Consider the following 23,206-nt stretch of genomic DNA (forward strand, 5'->3'; position numbering starts at 1 on the left):
AATATTTATATGAATTCAGCAATTCTATGAACTCCCTTTTCTTTTTCTTCTGTTCAAGTCAAGTAAAATTAGACTAAAAATAGAATCCAAGATATGAGTCTTCTGGTTTTATAAAGTCATTTCCACCCATCTGTCCCTTACTCATCCTTCTGGTTTTTGTGTATTTGTGGAGTTGTTCAAAATGATGTTCATCTAATGTTAATGGGGTTTTTTTTTGCCCATGCCACGCAGCACTCAGGGTACTAGTTCCTTGACAAGGGGTCAAAGCCGCGCCCCTTGCAGTGGGAACAAGGAGTCTTAGGCACTGGACCCCCAGGGAAGTCCCTTCTAATGGTTACTTTCAGCTGGTTGGATTTGGGTTGGTTTTTTATTTCTGTCTTTGGGATTTACAGTGTGTTTTAAATTCTTTATAATGAACAGATGTCACTTATTTTTTAATGTGACTTTTTTTTCCTTAAAAAGAGAGATGGGAAGGAAACTTGTCAAACTTGTCAACCAGAATTAATAGTGGAAACTGAGTACTGAGATGATGGATGATTGCTATTTCTCCCCCCCCCCCCTTTAATTTCTAGAGGAAAACAACTTTTAAAATAAGGAAAAAAGAAATCATGGGGACTGTGAAACAAGACCAGTGGCAGACAACTTGTCAATGACCTCTTCATATTTACTGAACAACTTGATGCCAGGTTCCAACGTCTACAGTCTCTCTATTGAGGTTTGTGGCTGCTACACGGGGAAAAACTGTTCTCACGCGCTTTCCTTGCAATTATATATGCTGCCACTAGTTGGCGTTAGGCGTTAGGCATATCCGTATTCTGGGAGGTGTGTTTTGCCCCCGTCTCAGGTAAGAAGTTATCTATTACAGCTCGAATTTTTTGAGAATTTCTTTACAGTTGATAACCCAATCGAGGCTGCTCAATTGTCTTCCTCAAATAAATACTTCAGACACAAGTCAAACAAGTGATTAAAACAAGCAAACATGCCGCTTCTTACGCATGACAGAGGGTAGCCTCCAGGTAAAGCACCCAGCTCTGGAAGCTGACGGATCTCAGTCCAAACCCTGGATTCATCACTCACTGGCTTCATCATCTTAGGCAAACTCCCTCAGCTCTTTTGGCCTCAGCATCCTCATTTAAATGCTGGGAATTTAACAAGCCCACATCACAGGATTGTCGTAGGAGCTGAGTGAAGTTGTGTAAGTAAAGGATTCGGGAAATTGTCCTTATTATTCTTGCTGTAAGTCCACCTAGAAAACTCCTGCTCAGCCTTGAGGACCCCGCTGAAACCCCTCCTCCTCAGTGAAGCCTCTGTGAACCTCCTGGCAATTAGTTGCTGGCTCCTCTAATCCTATATCCTAATCCTTAAGCTTAGGGTGCCAGTTTTTCCTTTATGTCTCTTGAGGCTATGTTATCAGGTGAGTGAAAATGTAAGATTTTCCATCTTAATCTTGGGCCATGGAATAACCCCAGTATTATTTTGAAATGCCCCTCTTTATCTCTTAAGACCAATATTGATAACATAATCAAGTCTGCACAAACTTTGTCTGATATTATTATTATTATTTAATCTTTTGGCCACACCACACAGCATGTGGGATCTTAGTTCCCGGACCAGGGATCAAACTTAAGTCCCCTGCGTTGTCAGTGAGGAGTCTTAACCGTGGACCACCAGGAGAGCCCCTGTTTGATATTATTTAACCACTTTTCCTCCCTCCCTCCTTTCCTTCCTTCCCATCCTTCCTTCATTCCTCGTTCTGTCTTTTTTCTTCTCTGCATGTGCTCTACACACGAGGAGAACCAGGCACAGAGGAGGCAGTGATGGCCCCAGGTTGGCCTCCCTGTCCCAGCCCACCTGCAGAGAAGGCTCCTGGTCCTCCCTCCTGGGGCCTGTGGCTCCTGCCTGCCCATCCTAACAGCCCCGCCCCAGTGTCTCCGCTCTGTCTCTCTCAGGCTCCTCTCTCTCATCCAGTCTCTGCTGAGACCCCGACCAGTCACCCCCACAGAGGTCAGAGGCTCTCCCAAAGACATGGATCTGAACCCCACAAGGACTCCACGACGGAGCTCATTTTTCACCCTGTCACGGTCACCGCATCCTCACAGGCGGGCAACCGTGTTCACACTCACACACTCAAGTGTGACTGTGTGTCCAGACACACATGCATGTGCACTTGCCTACACAGCAATGCTCACTCCCCCGACCACAGGGGACCTGTCCCACCTGCACCTGCCCTCCTCGGCCAGTGACCAGCGGAGGCTGCAGACTCCCCTGCCCCTGCCCCGTCTGACCATCTCACTGAGAGCAGTGACACTCTCCTGGGGACCACCTCCTGGGGGAAAACTCCTTGCCACCGCTCGGTGGGGCTTTGTGGGCTCCTGAGCACACCGTTCCTTACCCATAGGAAGCGCTGACTTGGTTGACCTTTTGCTTTTTGACCTTCACCTCTCCCCTTCTTCCTTCCTGGACTGCAAACCCAAAGCCTGAGCTGCTGCCTTGCAGTTGTCTGGACAAGCGCTACGCTATAAAGATGGCAGGGTGTGAAGCAAGGGGCCCCTCGTCCCTGACCATCTGGGGGAGGTGGTTCCAGTCCAGAACTGCCTCCTTCCAGGCTGCTTGTTTTGTGAGGAAAGATAAACCCCTGCTGATTTAAGCCACTATGGTCAGTTGCTGGTACGTGTAGCTGATGAAGCGCTTAATTGGCACAAAGACAGTTCATGGGACACCTCCTCCAACAAGTCTTCCTGGACTCCCCTGGTAGATCCCATCCTGTGTTCTGTGTCCTTCTCACACGGAGTTGCCTCTGACCCCATCACAGTTAACGTACATTGCCTCTCAGAGAATCTGGTGCACACTACCCACCACCCTCCAGGGGCAGGCCCATCCTGCCGGCCTGGGTAGCCCCCTTATTTCTTAGCTGAGTGCCTGGCAGGATGTTTGCATGGGTGAGGAAGAAGAAGCCAAGGACTTGGACTCCTAGAGCCGGCGTTCTAGTCCCGGCCTCCCTGTCCCAGGGCTGTGACCTTGAATTCCCTGAGAAACAACTGAGAAGCAGTTGTTTCTCCGTCTACAAAGTATCTCGGGGGGGTTTTGAGGCTCAGATGTGGTAATCAATATGGAAAGGTTTGACGACAAAAAGCTGCTGGATACATGGCAATTGTTAGTGTCCCCGTAAGGGCTGTGGGGCCAGAGTCTTGTCGATTATTCTGAAAAAACAAACAGCAACATACACACATCACATATACATACACCACCCACACACATTCACACAGCACACACACACAACACACACGTCACATACATGCACACAGCACACATGCACACAATGCACCCGTCGCGTGTATATACACGTGGTACACACACATACACACACAACCCACACACACTCACACAGCATACACACACAACACACACGTCACATACATGCACACAGTACACATGCACACGATGCAGCTGTCACGTGTATATACACGTAGTACACACACACATACACACACAACCCACACACACTCACACAGCACACACACAACACACACGTCACATACATGCACACAGCACACATGCACACGATGCACCCGTCGCATGTATATACACGTAGTACACACACACACACACACACAACCCACACACACTCACACAGCACACACACAACACACACGTCACATACATGCACACAGCACACATGCACACGATGCACCCTCGTGTATATACACGTGGTACACACACACATACACATATGCACACGCACAGAGGCATGAGCAGGTCTCTTAAGCCAAAGCAACTTGAACTGCCCTTGGAAGCTGCCCAAACCAACTTGAAGCACAAGCCAGTCCACACCCAGTGACTTGGTGCTGGTTTGAGGACTAGCCAGGCTCCTCTAGGTTGTTTTCTTTGAACCAAAGGTGGTTATCATCACCTTGTATGTCAGCATTTGGCGCTTGCTTCCACCCCAAGACTTAAAGGAGGCCTTTACAGGGCTCAACAGGTGAGGGAGTGGAAAACAAGGAACCTTCCACCGAGGCTGCCTAAGGGGGGCTTGGAAGGACACGCTCTGGTCCGCTGCCTGCAGTCCGGAGGGACGGGGCACCCTCTGTCTGTCTCTCCCTCCCTCCTTCCTTCCCTCCCTTCTCACTCGTCTCCTTCCCGTTCTGTCCATCTCTGTCTCTCTCCATCTGTCTGTCTCTCCTCTCTCTCTGCAGCCGCACCTGCAAGAGCTGGAAAGCCAGGCCCGGCTCAGGGCCGCTCCAGGTGATCAGCCAGGGCCCCGCCGTTCTCCCTCGTGAGCAGAGCTGGTCAGTACCCAGGCTGGCTGTTCATTTAACAGACACTGCCTGAGCACCTACTGTGTGTCAGCCCTGGCTCAGCCCTGGGGGCACAGACTGGATGCTCAAGGTAGTGGAAGCCTGAGAAAGAAATGGGAAAAAAAACACATGTGGGGACTCCCCTGGTGATCCAGTGGCTGGGACTCCTTGCTCCCATGCAGGGGGCTCAGGTTCGATCCCTGGTCAGGGAACTAGATCCTAAGACCCAACAACAACCAAATAAATAAACATTAAAGAGAAAAAGTGTGTTGGGTGCCCTCTCGGGCCAGGCACTGTGATGTTGCCGTCAACATTTGACTTAATTCCTGCACCAGCCTGTGAGGTATTTAAAAGTAGAGAGGTAGAGTGTTAGTTGCTCAGTCATGTCCAACTCTTTGTGAGCTGCCAAGACTGTGGCCTGCCAAGCTCCTCTGTCCTTGGAATTCTCCAGGCAAGAATATTGGAGTGAGTTGCCATTCCCTTCTCTAGGGAATTCTTCCCAACCCAGGGATCGAACCCAGGTCTCGTGCATTGCAGGCAGATTCTATACCATCTGAGCCAGCAGGGAAGCCCAAGAGGTATTTACTTACTTAAATAGGTTCCACCAAATCTACCAGCTTAAGGTAAAAACAAAGCTATTTTTAATATTCAAATTATTCTCTCACCAGCACCTCCCAGACCAACAGAAAGGCCATCATCTGTCTGTCTGTCTATCTGTCTGTCTGTCTTTCTCCATCTTTGTCTCTGTCATTGTCTCCCAATCCATTCCAAAAATCCCACTTCTCAGTACAGATTTAAGAGAAGTGAAAGCAGAGTCTCAAAGCTACAAGCACCCCTTCGTTCACAGCAGCATTATCCACAATAACTAAAAGGTAGAAACAACACACGTGCCCAGGGCTCAACAGAGGTGGTCTATACAAAGGAATGTTACTCAGCCTTTAAAAGGAGGGAAATTCTGATGCCTGCTATAACAATGGACGAACCCTGAGGTCATTATGCTCAGTGAGATAAGTCAGTCACCCAAGGACTGATACTTGTGATCCCACTTTTGTGAGGTGCCTAGAGCAGACAAATTCGTGGAATCAGGAAAGGGGATGGGGGTACTGGGCGTTGGTGGGAGGTGGGGAGCCAGTGTTTAACGGAGACAGAGTTTCGGTTTGGGAAAATGGAAGAGTTCTGGAGGTGGAGGCTGGTGACACTGCACGAGGTGAGCCCACTCAGTGCCGCGGAGCTGCGCACTCAAAATGGTTAAAATGGGTAGTTCCGGGTCCGGCGTGTGGAGTTCTCATTGCTGGCGGTCAGTTGTCGCGGTTGGTGGGCAGTAACTGAGCCAAGATGCTATGGAATCTTCTGGCTCTCCATCAGATTGCTAAGAGGACCATAAGTACTACTTCATGCAGACAGTTTGAAAATAAGGTTCCGGAGGAACAAAAGCTGTTTCAGGAGGATGATGGAATCCAGTGCTTCTGAAGGGTGGGATAGCTGATGCCCTCCTGTATAGAGCCACCATAATTCTTACAGTCGGTGGGACAGCATATGCCATGTATGAACTGGCTGTGGCTTCATTTCCCAGGAAGCAGGACTGACTTCAGTTTATCCTCCCAGCAATCAGTTGGTTCAATTCCATTCAGCTCCCTGTGGACCAGTAATCTGATACATAACTGAGTTCTTTGGGGATCAATATTTATTGACTTGAACTAGCTGCCACCAATAAAGCAGCCTTTACCATGAAAAAAATAAAAAATAAAATAAAATGGTTAAGTGGCAAATTCTATGTCATTTGTATTTTATCACAATTAAAGCAACAACAGCCCTGGTGGTCTCTGTGGGTGTGGAGGGTCTGTGGGTGTGGACCTGGGAAGAGGCCCCTGAGTATTTCTGGACGGTTCCAAGTGATCTAGCTCCGGGGTCTTCCATCACAGCCTTATCTCCATGGGGGCAGGAACTGAGTCAGAGTTATCTCAGGGTGCCCAGCCTGTGTGTTGACTGACTAACCGACTGGCTAGTTCCACAGTGCACTCCCCGCCTGGGCGCCTCTGGGAGAGTCCAGACCCTGGGCAGCTCTGCAAGCCAGGCCCCCTGCCGAAAAGGAAGTGCCAAACAATAGCCCCCAAGAGGCCTCCCTACAGCCAGCCGGATGTGCACCTCCACGGACAAAGCAGGCTTCCTCGTAGGAAGTGATACCCGGGGGAGGGGAGCGCGGGCTTCCGCTGGAGCGAGCTGGAGAGGGGCCAGGAAGGACAGGCAGAAGGGTGGGGAATCCTGGATGCCCACTACCCCTGGCGCTGAGCACCAAAGGCCACGGCGGGCGGCCCCCTCCCCAGGGCTCTAAGGACACCCTTGTCCTGTGGAGCGTTGACTCTTTTGAGCCTGGAGGTCAGAGTCAGCACAGGAGGGTGGGGGACATGCACAGTCCCCTGTTGAGGGCTGTGTGGCCCCGCGGCCCTGGCTGCACCCTACCTCCCCTTGAAGGGGACAGGCGTCACCCTGTGATCACTGTGCATCTAGGCGCTGCCACCCCAAATCGCCCAGATCCGGGCCTACCCTCTTGCACCTCTTCCTTCTCCACGCCGAAAACAGACGAAAATAAACAGAGACAGAAAAAGAAACAGCCGTGAACCCCAAGGTGGGGTGGCTGACGGAGGTGAATACTCCCCCCGCCTCCCCTCAGCGTTCTGACTCAATTGAGAGCCTGAGTCAGGAGGCAGAGAGGGACTGACTCTATTGTTGGAAAGTGGAAGTTCTGACTCAGAACCAGATGGGTCCCTGCGTTCCAGGTAGCCCCCTGGGAAGGAGCCATGGGTCCTGCTGCCAGGAGGGGCAGAAGCGGGGTGGAGTCACAACCCAAGAGTGGAGTCACTGGCCTCCACAGACCGCTCGGAGGGGAGAGGCTGCTTGGGTAACAGGTGCAAGGAAGGAGCAGGGGTGTTTGGCGGGGGCTGAGGTCTGGAGTGGGGGCTGAGGCAGAAGGAGGGGGTCACTGAACTGGCAAGGAGCTGCTGGGGGTGCTGGGGGGGGTCAGGAGACGTGCACCGACAGAGGGAGGAGGCGCCTCGGTGAGGTCGAGGCCGGCCCAGCCCGCAGCATCCTGGGGACCGTGGGTGGCTGTGGCTGGAAGCTTAGGACAGGGTGACCTTCCCTCCGCCCTTCACTACCACTGGGGTCCTCCCAAGAGTGCGCCCAGCGGACAGCCTTCACCTTCGGCCTGGAGGAAGAAAAAGGGGAGAGGCCAGGAAGGGGAGATGAGCGGGGGAGGGGCGAGGAAGGGAGGAGGGAAACAGCCGGGAATTTACAAAGGAAGGCGGACAGCGTGGAGCAGGGAGACGTGGGGCTGGAGCCCCTGCACAGACCTGCCTGGAGATGCACCCTCACCCCCCACCCCCCAGGAGCTCGCCTTCTGTGCAGAGAGACAGGCAGAAGAGAAGCAGGGCAGGCAGATCCGTGCACGACCCTGGGGTGGGGGTGGCGGGAGTTGCTGTTGGGGGAGGGAGACGCTGAACCCCTCCCTCCTGTAGGTACAAAGCAGGCCTCTTGCTTCTCGGCCTCACCCCTCCCGCCCTGCCTCCTCCCCATCCGTGGTGGTGGTGGTGGTTTAGTCACTAAGTCGTGTCTGTAGCCTGCCAGGCTCCTCTGTCCCTGGGATTCTCCAGGCATCAGATCATTGTCCCCACGTGCAGTGGGCTGAAGTGCATCTCCCCACAGATACGTTCAAGTCCTAACCAGCCCCCAGTCCCCATGAACATGGAAAAAGCCTGTGCAGGAAAAAGCCTGTGTCCGTTAAGGATCTTGAGACGGTCCTGGATTTAGGGTGAAACTTCAATCCAGCGATGGGTGTCCCTGTGGGAAGAGGCAGGATGCAGACCCAGAGGAAGAGCTGTGAAGACGGGGAAGCGGCTGAGGCGACGCAGGCCAGGAGCCCACCCTGGAGCCTGAGTCCCAAGCCCGAGCATGCTGCCCACACTTGGTCTCGGATTCTGGCCTCCAGGTCAGTGGCAGGACACAGTTCTCAGGGTTTGTTACAGCAGCTTTGGGAATGGATACTCCTGTGACACCAGGCTGCGAACAAGTGACAGAATGCAGGTTCCTGACCCTGCTTTCAGCTCCCTTCCTTGCACGGAACAGAAGCTGGCCCAGGCTGGTGCAGCTGCAGCCAAGCAAGCCTTGAGCTGGACTGCCCCAGCTTCCTCGCCTCTGCAGACCTGCCCACCCTGAAGGGAAGCAATCTTGGTGAAAGTGCTGTCTGCGGTCGCGGTCAGAGCCAGGAGGAAGTGGGGAGATGACCTGGGCCTCGCAGCCCTGCAGGGAGTGTCTCTTTGCACCTAAACCCACAATTAAGCTTCTGCCAACAGAGGGGAACTTGCTGCCTTGCCCCCGGGGCTCACCATGACTGGTCCCAGTGTCATCTCCAAGGCGAGGGTGTTCGGAGCAGGTTCCCATGGACAGAGGAGCCCGGTGGGCTACAGTTTCATAGGGTTGCAAAGAGTTGGACACGACTGAAGCGACTGAACACGCACAAAGAGAAGACAGTCCTTGCTGGGTGTTTCCCTCTGTCCTGCTTCCAGCAAGTTCTGAGTGCTGAGTGAGAACCTTTCAATCCCTGGGCTTGGACTTGGCCGTGGACTCCCTGCTGCTGGGTCCTGGAGTCCAGGAGGCTCCGGCTGGCTGCCCCACCCACTCTTGGTGCCCGGAGGTGGTCCTCACCAGACCCTCTTCCAATTCCTCCCAAGACCCTTCCCCACCCTTGCCCCTGGTCTGTCTCTGGGTCAGGTGGGGCAGCCAAGGGGAGGGATGTGGACACGTGCAGGCCCTTGGGCTCCAACTTCAGGGTCACTGCTCAACCCCCTGCTCCAGACCTTGCTATCCGATCAGTCTCCAGGTGCTGTGGAAGGGGCCTGTGGGGTGCTTCTCAGGTTTGGGTTGCATCTGCTTGGGGGCCACATTTCCCAGCAGATGGGGTCACAGGTCACGCACACAGGAGCAGGGTTCTCTTTTCCCATGTTCACTCACCCGTTTTTGCACAAGGAGCTGACTGAGCCCTGGGAGCCTGCACCTTCCCCCAGCCTCTGTCTCATCTTGCTCTGGCAGCTCAAGCAGGACTAAGGCTTGGAGAAGGGTGAAGGGGGAGACTGCCAAGTAGGGCCTGGGCTGGCCCGTGGGCTCCAGGAGAGCCACGTGTGAAGGGGCAGGCAACCTGATGGAGAGCAAGTCATTGCTGCGGGGCATCGCATCCACAGTGCCGTCCAGCCAACTCCCACCCTAGTGTTCTCTCTCCATCCCCCTACAGTGCGTGCTACAGCCTCGGGGTCTGCAGGCTGGACTTCAGCACTCCCATCTGCAGCAGGGCCCCCTAGCAGCACGTGGTTCAGGAAGTCCTCCCAACGCACAAGAGAACTTCAGAGGTGCGTTTGTACCAGTACATCAGTCAGATTGCTTTGACCTCTTAGTGTCGGTCAAGGGCTCACGCTCTAGAGCAGGGTGGGCTTGCCTCAGCTCCTTCTTCCCTTTCCTTCCAGCTGGATGAGCCTGGGGATTTAACATCTCTTAGCAGCTTAGCAGCAGCACCCTTTCTCATCTTTAAAAAGAAAATAATTGTGGTTCCTCCTCATAAGTCCATTGCAAAGAGTGAGATAATACATGTGAAGGGCCTCTTGGAGTTTCCAGAACATGCTATATATTCTGTAGGAAAATGATTCTCATTGTTAGAATGAAGAGCAGGCCTATGGAGCCCCAGAAGTTTGAATATATTGGGGCCTTTGATTCAAATATACACAGATTTTTTTCGCCTCTGTGGAAAGTAGATGAAAGTAGGGGATTGATGGGCTTGAAAATGGAATCTTGGAGATAAACGAACTGGACCGATATTTTTGTACGGCGAATCCCTCCCCTTGTAGATGACACAAAATCCCATCACTAAAACCTACCTTGCCTATCAGTGCAAATCTTGTCCCTGTTGCTTCCTCTTCTGTCACTCTGAGACAGTAAATGCACTTTCAAGGGATTTCACAGGCGCCCGCTGTTTATTCTTATGTCGCTGAAATGTCACCTCTGCTTTGTGCAGAAGTTCCCTGGACGTGAGCACCGAGATGGGGCAGCATGTGGAGGGCTCGGCCTCCCAGATGGTCCGCTCTCTGGGCTGGCAAATTCCAGCCTGGCTTCCCCTGCTGTTGTCACGGAGTTGCGGTTGCCATGGCGTCTGTGTGTGCGGGAGACAACTCCGTACCCGCCAGCTTCTGGAACACTCATCCTGAGCCTTGAATCAGGTGGTGGGAAGTCTGTGTGCAGAGAGAAAGAAGGAGGCGTGCAGTGTGGGAGGGAGTCGATCTGGGCCCTGCACCTGTGTTACCAGAGCTGTAGAAGGAGGGGCGATGCCTCTGAACCAGGAGAGATGCATGGAGGCGGAGGGTGCCCTGGGCAGGGGGAGCTGCAAGGCATGCTGGGAGCTTCTGCCACACAGGCCGGTGGGGCCGGGGAGCCAGGCCCAGGTCCCCTCTCTGGCTTCTGTGGTTCTCTGCGGCCCTTCCCTCGACAGCCACTTCCGACTATTGTCCCAAAGTCACTGTAAATGCAGCCCAGGAATTAAATACCACTGATTTAACATGTGCCCCTAATAAATAAATGAATAAACATTTAACGAGCTGCCTGTGATGCTCCTGTCTCTGAGTTTTACATGGCTGGCTTGTTCTCAATATTTTAGACTTTGCTCAAAAGACTTATCATTTGAGAGAAGGCTCTCCTGACCACCTGTCAGTCCCCACCAGGGTCCTTTGCCATTTCTTATAGCACTTTGTAGTATCTGAAACCATCTACGTAAGCTCCTGTGTAGCATGTGTGTAGCTATCTCCATGACTAGCTCGTCATAGGCACTAATAACATTGGATCAATAGAGAGAAGTGAACTGGCATGTTCTGAAATCACAGTTAGCAGGTTTCTGGGCAGGTCCTAGAAAGAGATTTCCCTATGGTCACGTGGCCCTGGGAGAGTCACCTAGCTGATTTCCTAGCCCGTAAACTGGGGACAGTGTAACTACTCAGTAAGGCAGCTCTAAAGCACCCATGGAGGCTCCCACACAGCGCTCACCAGCCCCCTCGTCCTGTCTGGAGGAATGGGCCCCAGCATGGCTCAGCTCCAGAGGTACTATGCACACGCCCAGGGATGGAGCAGAGCGTGGAGCCAAGGGCATGAGCAAGGAGGGACTTGGTGGTCCCTGCGGGTAGCAGCGACGGCCTTGTCTGCCGGGGGAGTGGGAAGGCCGTCAGGACGAGCCTGCCTGGCGGGTCCCCTGCTCTCCCTCCTGGCCTGGTCTGCTCACTGGGTGTCTCAGGTCGCCAGGATGAGCGCCCTACTCTGGCTGACAAGAGACTGGGGCTAGGACGGGACACAGGAACGCCAGGAGGCTGAGGAGAGCACAGAGCCTTTGGGTCTGGCTTCTCCAGAGCAGTCAGCAGGCCCTCCATTGACCACCCACCCTCTCAGGGGCACTCAGGGTCCCTCTGTCTCCTTCCAGGGCTCCTGCTGCCAAAAGCAGCAGGAGCTTTGGCCTTCTCACCCCAGGTTTCCTACACCTGCTCCTTCTTCATGGTTTATCCGCCCTTCCCGCCTCAGGGTTGCTCACTGTGGAGCCTTTGAACTCTGCTCCCACCACCAGCGCCAGCATTGTTTCCATGTCTCCAGCCTAAGCTCCTGGGACAGATCAGCCGGCCTGCTTGGACAGCTCTAGGTACAGCAGGCTGGCGGCATGGCCAGCCCACAGGCTTGTCCCCAGACGTGAACTGCCCACCCTGTCCTGCTCTCGCCAGCTGGGGCTTTGACAGGCTCCGTGATGGGCATGCCTGCGAATCCTCTCTACTCTCCCGACGCACAGTCAGTGCCTCGCTCTCCCACTGCGGCCTCGCCCTCCCCGCCTCCGCACGCACCTCGGCTCGTGGGCTGCCTCCTACCCAGAATGCTCGCCACTCTGTCATCTCAGCTTGGAGACCACCTTCTCCATGGAGTCCTCCCAGATCGCCACAGCCAAATGTCATGGCTCCCGTTTTGGACCACTAAATCCCTTTGTCCCACGTTGATACTTTGACTTGTTTGTCATCCTGAGTGCAGCAGACAGTGATAATCCTCCAAAGAGGTCCATGTCCTAATCCCTGGGCATGCGGAGATGTGGCCTTACATGAACGAAGTGCCTCTGCTGATTAGAGTAAGCTACAGACCATGAGAAGGGAAGATCACCCTGGATTATCCAGGTGGCCCAGTGTTGTCACAAGGGTCTTTATAAGAGGGCGGTGAGAGGGTCAGTCAGCAAAGGAGATGTGATCAGAAGCAGAGTCTGGAGGATGCATTTGGAAGATGGAAGAAGGGTCCACGTGTCAAGGACTGCAGGAAGCCCCTGGAAGCCAGAAAGCCAAGGAATCAGAGTCTCCTCTGCAGCCTTTGGAATGAACCAGCATCTTTAGAAGAAACGAGCATCTTGATTTTAACCCCATGGGACTCATATCAGACATCTGACCTCCAGGCCTGTAAGAGAATAAATTTGTGATGCTCTCAGCCACTAAATGTGTGGTCCTTTGTTACGGCAGCTGTAAGAAAAGAATATAATTAGCACACGTGGGATTGTTCCTTTACTAGAATGTCAGCATCTTATGGAGAGACTGTGTCTTATACATCTTTGCACATCCACAGACTTATTTTAAAACACCTATTTATGACTGCACTGATCCACCATTTCTTGACCATGCCGATCATCCATCCATCATCCTCTCTCTACCCTTCCCTGGGCTTCCCCCAACAGAGGAAGTGTTTCCTAGAGGAGAGGAAGGTTTTTCTCCTTTGGAGCACCTGCATCACTCTGTCCCTCCAGATATTTTTATAATAAAACAAAGCTTGGTGCTCTTATGCAATACCACTCACATATTTGTCAGGAAACGTTATGAAACTTCAAGGAAATGTCTTGTTTCAATAAAGCCACTTTGGCCTCTGCTCCTGGCGGCTGATGAAGTTTGAGAACTGGCCAAAAAGATAAAATCCAAACTTCTGTGCCTCTTGTATAAGGCCACGCAGTCTGGGCCTGTCCTCCTCCGCCCCGTCAGCAGTTTCCCCTGTCATGTAGCCTCAGTCTGGTCCAGCCCAGCACCAGATCCCCTAAACACCAGGAAGGTGCCAAGCTTAGGAATCAAAGCAAGTGCTTCTTCAGCCTGGAGAGCACCTTTCTCAGCCCAGCCAGGCACTCCTCCTGGAAGCTGTAACGTAGTCTGCATAGGCCCTAGGAAGCGTCCTTCTGCATGTAGACGTCAGCCAATGGTGGCTCCAAGAGGAGGCTGAGAATTTTATGGGATGAGCCACGCTGTTGCCCTGTGGAGGGGCAGAGGGTGAACCCTCCCTCCGCAGAGCACCGAGCCGCCTTTAAGGTGGTGGCTCCTCTGTCTTGCCTCAGCCACACTGGGCCGGCTAAGTAATTTGCAGGGCCCAGGGCAAAATGAAGGCAGGAAACCTCTCTGCCCTTCCCATGGACCATCACCCCAACCCTCACAGGAGGTACCCTCAGCACGGGGACACGTTTGGTACTTGGAGCAGAGGGGGACGCTGTGGTACTGCCAGCTGAGGGCAGAGACAGCCACCACGGTGCCCCATACTCGGGGAGGGGGGGTGGCAGGCAGGAAGGATGCGGCTGGACTGGGCCCTGGGTACTAAGAGGCAGGGAGGTGACTGGGGAAGCGTGGGGCCCGGGGCGGGGGGAGTGGGCGGGGGGTGGGCTGTGTGAGCCTCTCCCCTGGGGCCTGCTTCGTTATCCCTGGACATCATTCATAAAACACAGGTTCAAACATAAAATTACTAAGAATTTCAGCACAGTGACTGCAGAGCTTTGAACCCCAGGCGTGGGTCCCCCTTCAGTGAGGCCCTCTGGGACCGCTCCGGTCCCACGCCCGGGAAGCCAGCCCTCCAACCAGCCTTCTGCCCAGACAGGGTGGGCCTGGGCCGGGCCGCCCGCCCCCCGGGGCCATGGCCCTGCCCGTCGGTCAGGGTGGCAGCGGCAGGCCGGTGGCCAGGCCCCCGCAGCGCCCTGTGAGGGCTCGTCCACACGCTCAACATGGTCACTGTTTGCTTGGGCCTCTCTGGCTCCAGGGGAGCAACCAGGCAGTCTGAGGTCCTGCTGGAAACACTTCTCCTATCCCCACCCAGTCTGACCCGATTCCACCCTGCCCCACGAACCACACCCTCCAGACCTGCAGGAACAGTGAGGCCACAGTGACAGCCGATGCGGACCACACTCTAGAGGGCCCTTCCCCCCAGATGGAGACACTGGAGGTTCCCGGTCATGAAGCCGGGAGCGGCAAAGCCGTCAGACCTGCCTAGCTCTGCGCTCCAGGCCCACCCACTCCGGGCTGGTGAGGTCACAGCACAGCTTCCTCTCTCTGCAGAGGCTGCTGCTAGTCCCCCCTGGGCCTGTGCACCTGGCCGCTCGATCTACGTTAATTGAGAGGAAAAGGAGCACACACTTCTGAATCGCGCACCTGTCTCCGCGGCATCAGGATTTCCGAGGTGCTTCCTCCCAGGACCGTGGGGTCCCGGGCCCCTGCTCACACTGCTGCCCGCCTTTGGCTTGCGGTGACGTTTCCCCCCCTTTCCTATTCTGCTGTACTTCCACGTGTTTATTAAATTTGTTCACAGTGGCGCTTGTATTTTGATGTCCGGTTGGTCATTTCCGCCTCCAGGGGTGCAGACAAGGGAGGACCCCTGCATGCTCCTGTGACCCCTGTCTCAAGGCCCACCGTCTCCTGCTCAGAGTTACCCCGATCCTCGCTGATGGCAGAGTCTGCCAGACCCAGAGCTCCAGGAAACACGTGTTCCTTATCTCTTTCCTCCCAGGCTCTGCTTTGTCTTAAAGGAGGGATATATATAAGACTAATGTATTCTACAGGTCAAAATGCTTGGTGGATTGAATCAATGTTAAAGAAGCAGTGGCAAAGAGAGTGGACTTGGGAGCTGGGCCTGGCAACTAAAAAAATAGTCACAAACTAAAAGTCATAGGCTTCCTTCATGGCTCAGAACGTAAAGAATCTGCCTGCAATGCAGGAGACCCAGGTTTGATCCCTAGGTCGGGAAGATCCCCTGGAGAAAAAAATGGCAACCCACTCCAGTACTCTTTTCTGGAGATCCCAAGGACAGAGGAGCATGGTGGGCTACATACAGTCCATGGGGTCACAAAGAGTCAGACATGATTGAGCAGCTAACAAAAGTTGAGAGTTATGTTTTATTTGGTGAGAATTTTTAGGACTTCAAGCCGGGAGACAGCAGCTCAAGTGACCCTGAGAGAACTGCTCAGAGGAGGCGGGGGAGGAGTCAGTTTTCCTCGAAGTTTGCAACAAAGGGCAGGTAGTCTGAACGTCAAAAGTATTTTGTGAATTAAAGAAAACCAGATATCTCAAGTTGAGGAATTTAGTGCTTTTCTATGTATGGGAAGATGCAAGAGACTAGACTTAGTGAAATTGGTCATCTCATATGCATCTTCTCTGATGTCTCAGGAGGTAAAGAATCTGCCTATAATGCAGGAGACCCAGGTTCGATCCCTGGGTTGGGAACATCCCCTGGAGGAGGAAATGGCAACCCTCTCCAGTATTCTTGCCTGGAGAATTCCATGGGCAGAGGAGCCATAGGAAGTGGCTGCAGCCCGAGGGCTGGCTGTCAGTGCAGGTATTCTTCCAGAGTGCCCTCCGGGCTCAGGAATTCACATTTGGAATCACTGATGTTTGTGACATCCTTGTTTACTGATATGACAGGAAATAATTCCATTTCACAACTGTCTGGGTTCAAACCCTGGCTCAGGCACTTATGAGCTCTGGGCCCTGCAGCCAGCTGCCCTCTCTGGTCCTCAGCATCCTCATCTGTGAAATGGGGGTTATAGTACTATTAATACCTCATTGGAGAAGGCAATGGCACCCCACTCCAGTACTCTTGCCTGGAAAATCCTATGGATGGAGGAGCCTGGTGGGCTGCAGTCCATGGGGTCGCTAATAGTCGGACATGACTGAGCGACTTCACTTTCACTTTTCACTTTCATGCACTGGAGAAGGAAATGGCAACCCACTCCAGTGTTCTTGCCTAGAGAATCCCAGGGACGGGGGAACCTGGTGGGCTTCCGTCTATGAGGTCGCACAGAGTTGGACACGACTGAAGCGACTTAGCAGCAGCAGCAGCAGCATTAATACCTCATAGGCCAAAAATGGGTTAAAATTTCTAAAGTGTTTAGAATAGGGCCTGGTACACATTAACAATATCCAAGTAGTTGCTAAATCAGGGACACTTTCCTCTTTCCCTCCTGAGTTCAAGACCAAGTGAGAAAGACACTGGAGATTCAAATAGCAGGTTTATTGTGAATAAGACTGAACATTAAGAAGAAGGCTTGACTCACAGCCACCATCATAAACCCTGGTACGAATTACACTTGGCCACTCCCCAGGCTTGCCAGGACCTGTCCTGTAACCCTGCGTTGTCCACTCCTCCGTCTCCTGTGACCAGAGAGCAGGGTGGGCCAGGCCGAGAAGGGGAGTGGGAACCAAGCCTGCTCAATGCAGCGGCCAGTCTCCTCGCTCCCCACTCAATGGAAAAGGCTGCAGAGAGGCCAGAGTTGCCCCAGTCCTTCTTTCAAATGCCCAGATGAAGGGCAAGGGGTAGGAGGCAGATGATAGGGAAATTTTCCCATCTGCCAAGGACCACTCACGGCTGTCATTTATCAAACACCTATTGCGCACCTCATATGACTTTCCTTGCTCCCTCCTCATAACTGCCTTACAAGGAAGTGCCACTAATTTTTCATGGGACTCAGAAACCTTAGGTGACTGTTCAAGGTCACACGGTTAAGAAGCAACGGAGTCAAGATGCACTCTTCCCCTTTGCCAGGCTGACTCTTGCTCCATGGATAGTTGCACAGGGCCGGTTAGCTATGGTTCTGGGGGAGGCAGTGGCCTCAGTAACTGGTACCCAGCAGCAAGGACTGCCCGTTTCCTTGGGAGAATCTGCCTGGGCACTGATGCTCTGTGAGGCACGAGGTGGATGCAGGTGACGGTGTTTATCTGCTGCCATCGTGCCTTCGGCATGTCTGCGCACAGACGGGAGAGGTCCTTGTAGGGCCCTGCGGGGCTCCTGGGAGGCAGAGTCCCCCACTGAGTCGATCAGACTGAGTCCCAGGAGCCTTTCTGCCTTTGAGACCTGGACACGGAGTGACTGTTGCTGTCCTAAGGAAGCAGGAGGAAGAGTGAGGCAAAGAGTGGGAACCCTGAGTCTGCCAGGAGACACGGCGACTTGCCGGGTGGCCAGGCTTGGGGAGGGCTTGCTGTGCAGGGGGCCTGAGAGGGAGCCGATTCTGGGCATCTGGGCACAGGCAACAGAAAGGGACTCTGGGTGATTTTAGTGCAAAAGGAATGTAGTGGATGGATACAGATTAGCCCTCATGTCAGGGGAAGATGCAAACACGCAGGCCAGGAACCACACTGGCCCTGGGGACCCAGGTGGCTGACCACCTAGGGATGAAAACAGCAGGATGGATGAGAAGAGATTTGGGGGGCAAAAGAGAAAGAGACTGGTAATGGGCTGGGTGGAGGGAACTGGGGTGGAGGGAGGAGGTGGGGATGCGGCACAGAGGCTGTGAAGAGAGGCTGTTCCAGGAGCAAGGACCACCTGGTGCAAGAGGAGGGCTTCCTTTTGGGGTATGTCGAGTTTGATATGCCCCTTGGACCCCCACCTAGGCATTCTGGGCAAAAGCCTAGTCCAAGGTGTCGACATGAGGTTCATCCATCCAGGGTGACCATGGAAGCTGAGTGAGAATCCACAAGGGACGACAGAATGAAGGGGGAGGGGCTGGCCTAGGACCACACTGCTAGAAGCAGCTCCTGCCTGCCCCCATCCCACCAGCTGGTACCTCTGTGGTCCGCACAGGCCTTGGGCACTGCTGGCAGCTGACTTCCTTGTCCTTCCACGGCACTCAGACTAGCGTTTCACACCTAGCAGGTGCTCAATGAATGTTTGTGGCTTGATTTAACAGTTGGAAGGAGAGCTGGAAGCAGAAGTTGCTCCAGGTTTGACAGGCCTCAAGTATGACACAGAAGGCGATGTCTCAGTGGTGACTGGGGTCTTCCGAGGTCACAGTTTCTGCGTCCCAACCCTTCAAGGCAAACAACCAAGCTGATGTGAACGGGAACCCTCAACCTGGCATATCGGCGCCCAGAGAGGAGATACTGGATGATACATCCCTCCAGCTCTCAAAGCTCTCTCTCTTGAGAAATACAAACAAATCCCCATATTTAAATACAGGCTACCCACTTGCATCAAAGTGGGTGGATCCCCTGGGAGATAAGTACACACAGTTCTGCCTGGGTTTACATCAAAGTCCTTCCCACAATCCCTCATTCACGGCCTCGCTGGCTTGCCATAGTCCTAATTCAGCATCCTTTGTTCCAGGTGCCCGTGTCAAGCTGCCTTCTCGTTGACTGATTTGGGGCTCTGGTCTAATCTACATAAGACCTCAGCTGGTTTGTAACATCAAGTGCCTCGTGATTTGTTTGTCCTCGAAATCTGCCCGCTGCCACAAGTCAGTCCACTGGAGGTGTGGGAATTTTCTTAGAGCATTGTTTTCAAGCAGGCAAAATGGCTTATTTATGGAGCACTCACTGCCGCCTTTGTGATTTGTGTGAGAACAAGGCTGTCCTTGCCCCCGGAGAGCTCCCTGTGGGGGACTGCTAATGCCTGTCACAGACTAAATGTCACCCTTTTGTGAATTCACAGGATTGCAGAGCTCAACCCCCCCCCCCCGCCCCTCCCCCCAGTGCCCTGGAGCTCACGGAAGTTCATGGACAGACGGGGGCTGAGAGACCACCAAGTGGGAGAAGCAGCTGGCAGCTCTCATGCTGTGCTCTTTCCTGCAAGGCACGGGGAGCCCTCGTTGACATCCCCAGGGTGCTGCCTCCTCGACCTGGAGCTGGCCAAGGTCCCAGCTCTCTTCCTGTCCCCGAGGCATAGGTGGCATCTCCACCCAGCTGAGTCACCAGGGTTTTTTCCAGGTGGAGATGGTAATTACCAACCCTGGGTGAGCCTGGATTTCCTCAGCCTCTAGTGGAAGCATCTCTGGGTTGCCAAATGAGTCTCTCCATGTCAAAACGTATCCTCAGAGCCCATTTGTAGAAGGTGGTCAGAGTCCTGGGTGCTGTGGATGAATTGCAAACTATGGACACAGTAAAGCAAAAATGATGATTGCTAACACTGAGCAATCCTGTGTCCATCCAGCAGGTATTTTAGGTGCCTCCTATCAGAGGGCTTCCCTCATAGCTCAGTAGGTAAAGAGTCTGCCTACAATTCAGGAGCCCCGGGTTCAATTCTTGGGTTGGGAAGATCAACCCAGGGGGAAGATCCCCTGGAGAAGGAAATGGCAACCCACTCCAGTATCCTTGCCTGGAAAATCCCATGGACAGAGAAGCCTGGTGGGCTACAGTCCATGGGGTCGCAAGAGTCGGACACGACTTAGCAACTAAACCACCACCTATCAGAGGATGTCATGCAAGCGAGAGGTACCATGAGGAAGCCAGGAGTTCTTTCCTGTGCACATGTGGTCCACTCGTTACAACAGCCCTCGGAGGCAGCTGGGACAATGGTCTGCATTGTGAAGACAGAGGAACTCTATTTTCTTTTTAGGAAGCTCAAGTCACTTTGTTTCTTCTGCTAAGGAGTTTACAGCTTAGGCAAGTTGAGAAATACAAAGAGCATCAAAGGCAACAACCGTGTCCATAATCACGGGAGAAGGGAGAAGTTAGGGAAGTCTTCATTCAGTCATTCAGGAAAGACTGGGTTCAGCATGAGGTGATCCCCGTTCTTGGTTGGGTTTTGCCCATTTCTCTCATCCCCCTCGTGTCTCTGGTGCTAATGTGCTGATGCCCTCAGGGAGCCGGGACCTTGCCCAGCCTTTGGCCTCTGCTCAGAGTGACCTCACTATCTACCTGTACTGTTGACAAGGAGGCTGTAAGAACCAGGGGATGCCGTCTGTGGAGAACGTCTTCCGAGGGTGGGGCCAGGCCTTTATCCTGTTACTTAGTTTTCGCTCTGATGCTTGTGAATGCCTTCCAACCCCGCTGCTGAAGTGTGTGCAGGGCCTGTGAATTGTCACACACATTCATTATCCATTGAAGGTTAGAGAATACCACTGACTTTTTGGCTTGATAACTTTACAGAAAAGGCCGTTATCGCCGTCACAGTTAAATGCAAGAGCACAAAGCTGGAGCTGACAAAAAGGAAAAGAGCCCCAACCAAAGGATAAATGACATTTCAGGAAAAGCAGAAGAGGTAGATATGAAGATCCATTGTAATTCAGAGCGTCAACATGTCCGATGACTTCATTGCCGACTTTTAGGTGGTTTCAGGTTAGAAAGAGGCAGGTACTCGCCAAGCCAGGTGGGAGGCCCTGTGGCAGGGAGCAGATTTGACCTTGGGCAGTCTTGTAACCTCTCTGTGCCTGTTCTCTCATCCATAAACTGGGATGATAATAACATCTAACTTGAAAGTGATGATAAGAGAAATGGATTCATATGTCTAGTATCTAACAGATGCTCAAAATTGTAGCATGATTGTTAAGAGGCTCACTAAGAGCAAGCAAAAAGTGGTATAGGTTCTTAGAATGAATTTTGCTTTGTTGGACTAAAAAGAAGCTTTGTTTTTTACATCCTTGTCTTATTTGTTTCCAAATCCTGACAATATCATCTCATCAAATGAAACAGCATATACACAGAGAGTGGTGTGCTTCTAAGTGTTCAATTACAGGCTCTTGGGAAGGGGAGAACCCTGACTGGTAGGATTTGCCAATTTTCACGGTGCCAGTCCATCCTAAAGGAGATCAGTCCTGGGTGTTCATTGGAAGGACTGACACTGAAGCTGAAACTCCAATACTTTGGCCACCTCATGTGGAGAGTTGACTCGTTGGAAAAGACCCTGATGCTGGGAGAGATTGGGGGCAGGAGGAGAAGGGGACGACAGAGGATGAGATGGCTGGATGGCATCACCAACTCGATGGGCATGAGTTTGAGTAAACTCTGGGAGTTGGTGATGGACAGGGAGGCCTGGCGTGCTGCGATTCATGGGGTCGCAAAGAGTCGGACAGGACTGAGCCACTGAACTGAACTATTCCCACCACGGCCGAATTCAAGTTTCCAGTGTAGTGTCAGGAGATGATAACTAAATGCAACGTGGGTTCCCACAGGGGACCCTGGAACAGAAAAATAGAGAAAATAAAGGAAATCTGAATGAATTATGGACTTCAGTTAATAACAGTGCATCAATGTTGATTAATGATTTATGACAAATATACTAATGTAAGGTGCTAATAACAGGGGAAACTGGGTGCAGGGCATATGGGAACTCTGTACTATTGTTCTGTAAATCTAAAACTGTTCTAAAAATCAGACCCAAAGAAGAAACGTCAAAAGACATTTTGGGAAGAGACAGTAGTGTTAGTATTTATTTTTAATCGAGGGCTTGCTGTGTGTCTGTAATTTTACATGCTGACTCTGGCTCACATCAGGGAGGCGTGAGCAGCACATCCACAAAACTGAAAGAGGAGCAGCAGGCTGGTCAGCAGTGAGCTGTCTCCAAGGCTGGGCCTACTTCCCTCTCTGTTGGACGCCAGGGCTATATCCTGGGAGACAGACACCCGCCCGGGAAGGGGGGACCACAGTCCCCGGACCATGGGAAATGTGGGCAGTGCACGTCCTGGGGGGCAAGCGGGGTCCTGTAACCGGAGGAGAGGGGAGAGGAGGACACGGTCGCTGTTCTGCCAGCTCACAGCCCCTCCCTTCGCACCACCTCTAGGTCTGGTTTGAGCAAGGCTGCTTGCTCTCAGTTCTGTGGTGGGCATGGGACCTGGCAAAGCCTGGCCAGCCAGAGCCATTGAGACTTGGGTTGAAACTACAGGAAAAGGGGCTGAATCTTCTCCAGAGTTTGCTGAGGGGACAGGAGGGGGCCATTTGCTATTACAACGGAAAAACTATGTGAGGCCAGAACCTGGAGCTGCAAGGCGGAGTCAGGCCTCGTCAGCCTGAATCTTCAGTTTCAGGACCTGAAGTGAGTCGGGTCCCTCTTTTTTCCCTGAAAAAGTATAATTCAATGTCTTTTAGTGCCTTCAGAGTTGTGTGATCATCTCCCCATCTCAGCGTGGTATTCACAATGGTTCACAGAGAGGTTGAAGAATATTTTGCCATATTCCATCATTTCTGTTACCCTAAATGTGTAGATGTGAGTATATGCAGATATCACACATGTTGTACGGATGCAGAAGCACTACATATCAAAAGAGATACCAATTGTTTATACTGGTGACTGGAAGAACAGGAAAAATGTACATATTCTTTCTTGGATTCTTTGCCATTACACATTATTACAAGATGTTGAATATAGTTCTTGGTGCTATACAGTAGGTCTTGTTGTTTATTTTATGTACAGTAGTATATATCTATTAATTGGGCTTCCTAGGTGGCACAGTAGAAAAGAATTTGCCTGCCAATGCAGAAGACATAAGAGATGCGGGTTCAATCCCTTGGTCAGGATGATCCCCTGGAGTAAGAAATGGCAGTCCACTCCAGTATTCTTGCCTGAAGAATCCCATGGACAGAGGAGCCTGGTGGGCTACAGTCCATGGGGTTGCAAAGAGCCAGACACGACTGAGCATGCACACACATTTATCTGTTAATCACTTATTTCTAATAATTTATTTTTGTTGCATTTTACAAAAGTATCAGTTCATATGGATTGGAAGAAAAAAAAAACTGATCTTTTACTTCAGGTAGCTTTCCCAAACTACTGCTCTGGATCACTAAGAATTAGCATGGAAATGGAAAATATGAGAAAGGAGCTGGGAGCCCAGTGCCTGAGAGCAGCTTCAGAGCCACATG

At 52.5% G+C, this 23,206-nt stretch overlaps 1 pseudogene; it reads left to right on the forward strand.

Moving 5' to 3' along the window:
* The first annotated feature begins 5,432 nt into the window (after positions 1–5,432).
* Positions 5,433–6,030, forward strand: LOC139038429 (cytochrome c oxidase subunit 7A2, mitochondrial pseudogene; annotated as a pseudogene).
* The last annotated feature ends 17,176 nt before the right edge of the window (positions 6,031–23,206 follow it).

This window comes from Odocoileus virginianus, chromosome 15 (assembly GCF_023699985.2).
Source record: "Odocoileus virginianus isolate 20LAN1187 ecotype Illinois chromosome 15, Ovbor_1.2, whole genome shotgun sequence".
NCBI lineage: Eukaryota > Metazoa > Chordata > Mammalia > Artiodactyla > Cervidae > Odocoileus > Odocoileus virginianus.